The following is a 4,954-nucleotide window of genomic DNA, read 5'->3' on the forward strand; positions in this document are numbered from 1 at the left end:
ACTCCATCAACCAAAGCTTGAACATCCCTAGTCCAATTTTCCTTCCTCCGTTGGGATTAAATGCTGAATCTCTAAACCACGCATGAGATATCCTCCTTTAGATTCATTCACTGCCCTGACACATAGACAAGCACTCTACCATTACACCAACACTGTGCAATAATAACACATAAACATCATAACAATCTGTGTATAGCCTCAAAACCATAGGAAATACTGATATTGAGCCGAAACGAAAGAACATCCTTCCGTAAGGCGATGATAATAGCCCACTCAAATATGCAGGGAAAAATATCCTGAAGCACGTCAGCAGTACCACTACAACTCCTCGATGCCCAATTGATAACAAGCACTTCACGTCCCCATAAGATTGAGCAGGAAGGAAATAAAGGCATAAGCCTCAAGGGAATCAAATCGCACGGTGAGGAATCAAGAAGAGAAGTGCTCATAACAGTCCTGTAGTCTCTCGAAGATAAGTATACACATCGATAAGCAAGACTCTACTAGACTTGCTCATGACTCGTGAGACCCAAATGAACCAAATGCTCTAATACCAAGCAGTCATGACCCAAGATCCACAATAGGCAGGTCGTGACGACGTCTAATGCCACCGTCAGACAAGCCAACGGTGCTCAATCAACTTAGTTACTCATTTTATTATTTTTGAAATCATAATTCTTATTAAGAAAGGGAACTTACTCTTTTAAATCCATGGGAACATATATACTTAGTAGTTTATAAAAGAAATGAAAGGCGATAATGATGTTATATCCATAAGCATCAACTAGCATATCCCAAGACTTGGTGTCACAAGAGCATGAACATTTACAAAGGAGTACAATAATAATATAACATCTATCTAGAATGTAAATGAGATAGGATAAAATAAATAGTACGATGGAGACTCTATGGACTGCGAAGCTTAGCCTAGAATGCAGCTCACATAAAATCTCCTAAACAACTGCTCCTACGCGCCAAGATGCTCACTAAATTAACATGTCGGGTCATGCACATTTAGTGCAGAAGTGCATAGTAAGTACGTAAATCAACCATACCCAGTAAGTATCTAGCCTAACCCCGGAGTGGTAGTGATGATGGGTCGACATCGACACTTACTAGAGGTCCAATAAAGCAATAAGCAAATATGAAGCATACAATAATAATGGGGTAAATGTGTAAGTTACATAATCTTCCAAATAATTATTTTAAAGTATGAATTTCTCAATCTTATATTCTACCTTAGCAACTCAAAAAATGTCAAGTGTCAATATCAAATGAATAAGGAAAATACCATACAAAATATCAGGCATCAATGGAAAGATAATCTCACGAATATTCGGACTTCCAGCGATATAATGCACGATTATCCCGAGGTCATTGGGACCGATCCATAATAATGTGTACACTACTGAGGTTCGAGTGGCATAAAACATAGATGCATCTATTATACAGCCGAGGCATTCAGCCTACTTCACAAGAAAGGAATAAAATTATTGAATTACGAGACACGTGCTTACTATACAATACATGGGCACAAAGCGAATATAACATTTACCATTTCTTAAATAACTTGCCAACAACTCAAAGTGATAAGGCTCAACCTAGTATATGTATACATTTTTACATCAATTTCAATTATAAAATTCAAGTAATTAAGCCAGCAGAATGAGTTCAAATAATTCAACTATTACATGATAAAGTCCTAAGTCTACCCGGACATAAACATGCTTTAGCTAAGTACAGACTCTCATCACCTCGTGCGTACGTAGCACCTACAACTAGTTGCACATAACAATTGTATCAGCTAAGGATAGTTTTCCCCTCACAAGGTTAGACAGGAGACTTACCTCGCTCCGAAGTTCTATAACCAGCTCTCACGCCTCTCTAACACCTCAACTCCAAGCCAGACATTCCAAAACTGATCAAACAATATGCAAATCCATCAAAATATACTCCAATGCTTACCATTTAACAATTTATAATAATTCCCAACTCCGTCCAAAAAATCAATAAAGTCAACCCTCGGGGCCACTTGCTTGGATTCCAGAAATTTTCGAATATAAACTTTACCCATAACACCACGAACTCAAATATATAACTTATTCCAAATTCTAAGTCCAATTTTATGGTTAAAATCCAAAAATACTAATTTGTAGGTTTTATACAAAAATCCCAAATTGTTACTAGTTTCCATGTTTAAATCCATATATATAGACCATTTATTAACTCACAATATGTGAAAATTACTTACCATGATATAGATGATGAAAATATTCCCTCCAAGAGCTCCAAAAATTGCCCAACCAAATGAAAATGTGAGCAAAATGGGTTAAGTCTAGGATTAAAAACACCCCATTGCCCAGCGACCTCCGCACCTACGGTCAATTAGCCACTTCTATGGCTCTGCACCTGCGTAAAATCCATCGCAGGTGCGGCTCTAGCTCAAACCAGCAGCCCTCCGTTCTGCACCCCAAGTAGCGCATCTACACTTCCGCTTTTGCGGGCCTCAAGCGCTTCTGCGCTCATGCACCTGCGTGACCATGCCCGTTTCTACGGCCCAGGCCTTCTTGTCTAACCTCTGCTTCTGCAATATCTTCTCCGCATCTATGGCTTCATATGTGCGGAATTTTGCTCACACCTGTGCTCTCAAACTCCCTTCACGAAGATCGCATCTGTTGTAATTACCCGATCGATCGTGTTGCTTTTTTAAACCTCGTTCTCCTAAATAAGACTCCATGTATGTGCATTTACTACTTTATGACTTGCGGGGATGGTTAGTTTGGGATTTGGAAGGGTTCGAGTTGAAGTTGGAAAACTTAGTTCCTTAAGGTTTGAATCGGGTTTTGTATGACCCGGGAGCATTTCAGCGCCTAATAGTGAAAGTTGGCTCTTTGAAGGCTTTAAAGTTCTTTAAATTTGGTTTGGAGTAGGTTTTGTTGTTATCGAGGTCCAATTAGGATTCAAAGACCGGGAATATTTCCTTAATGTCGTTTATGACTTGCACACAAAATTTGGCGTCATTCCAAGTGGATTTGACAGGAATCGGACACGCGGTAGTATTTTTAGAAGTTTTGAGTTTCATGAGTTAATCCATGTGTTTTGGCATCCGATTCGTGATTTTAGATGTTATTTCGGTATTTCGATCATGCGAGCGAGTTCGTCTGATATTTTTAGACTTATGTGGACGTTTGGTGTGGAGCCTCGAGGGCTCGGGTGAGTTTCGGATGTGTTCGGATAGTTGAGGAGACTTCAATTTTTCTGGGTTTTTTGCTGGTGTCTCAGGTATTACAAATGCAAGAATTGGTTTGCATTTGCGAACCTCGCATTTGTGAGAAGGGCTTTGCAATTGCGAAGAAGCCTGGCCAAGGCAGGACTCGCATTTGTGATCCAGTCGCTTTTGCGACCAGCCTCCCTTCGTATTTGCGAATATGTTGCCGCATTTTTGACCTTGACAGTGGGGCTCAGCTTCACATTTGCGAAGATTATTTTGCATATGCAGCCTTCGCATTTGCGAACCAGGTGTCACAAATGCGACATCTACGATCTGTGCAACAACTTTTAATGCGGGACTTAGCTTTATTTTCCTCATTTCCCACTTGGTCTTGGACGATTTTGAGAGCATTTTCTAGAGGGGTTCCATTAACATCAAGAGGTAAGAGATCCCTGTCGATTTAGCTAAATACACAAATCATAAGTAGATTTAACATGGAAAATGGTGGGATTTATGGTTTTTGAGGAAAACCTATGGTTTTAATAAAAATGGGATTTAACCACGAAAATAATATGGAATGGGTGAAAATCATATATTTGATTTCATGAGGTTATGAGTAACAACTTTCTTCAAAAATTTCCGAAATTCGGGCATGGCCTAGGGTAAATTTTAGGAATTCTTCAATTGGGGTCGGATAATCATTTTAATAGTTGGGATATGAACTTTTGAATATGTATTGACTAATTTATATAACATTTGACTATTTTTGAGACGTTTGGCACCGAATTGAGGGTTTAAGCACAATTGTGGATCGGAAAGTAAGTTTGGAGATGAGGTATGTCTCTTTTCTAATCTTGTAAAAGGGAATTAACCCCATAGGTGAATTGATTTAATATGTACTCCTATTTATGGGGGCTACGTGTGCACGAGATGATGAGAGTCTGTACGTAGCTATTAATTATGTCTATGTCCGGGTAGTTTAGGACCCAAATCATGTGATACTTGCGATATTTTCACCCTCCTTGCTAATTTAAATGCTTAAATCATATCGGAACTTGATAAATGAGTTGAAAAAGATTGAATTACATTTACTTGAGTTTTGGAAGGGTTACTTGACCTTTAATGAGAATTGATATTTTCTTGAATATTAGCCTCTTAATAATCTTTGAATCGCTTATTTATAAGGTATTTTCTCTTCTTGTGGAGCGGGCCGAACGCCTCGGTAATAGAGTAAATGCATCTATTGTTTGTGTCATTCGACCCTCGGCAGTGCACAATTTATATATTTGTATGTTTGATTGGGCCGTACGACCTCGGCATAATTCGTGCGTAATAATTCTTGAAGTCCAACTATATTGATATTGTTTCATTGCCTTGAGAGATAAATTTATTAAATGATAGAAATTAATTGGGATTTACTATTAGTGGAAGAGTTGAGTATTTATTTCATGGTATTGAGTTTTCAGTTGCATTTGTATAGCACATGCTTAATTGAAATTTCGGTATTTTTATTGTTAGCCCATAGTAAGTGCCAAAGTCGACTCCTCGTACTACTTCTTCGAGGTTAGATTAGATACTTACTAGGTACATATTTTTTTGTACTCACGATACACTTCTGCACTAATCGTGGAGGATTTGAGGCAGATGCATCTGGATATCAGTCCGACGTGCATCCTTGATTACTACGAGACTTAGCAATGAGCTGCCTTTCGAGCCGTTCTGCAGCAGCCGAAGTCTTTATTT

Source organism: Nicotiana tabacum, chromosome 11 (genome assembly GCF_000715075.1).
Source record: "Nicotiana tabacum cultivar K326 chromosome 11, ASM71507v2, whole genome shotgun sequence".
Taxonomy (NCBI): Eukaryota; Viridiplantae; Streptophyta; class Magnoliopsida; order Solanales; family Solanaceae; genus Nicotiana; species Nicotiana tabacum.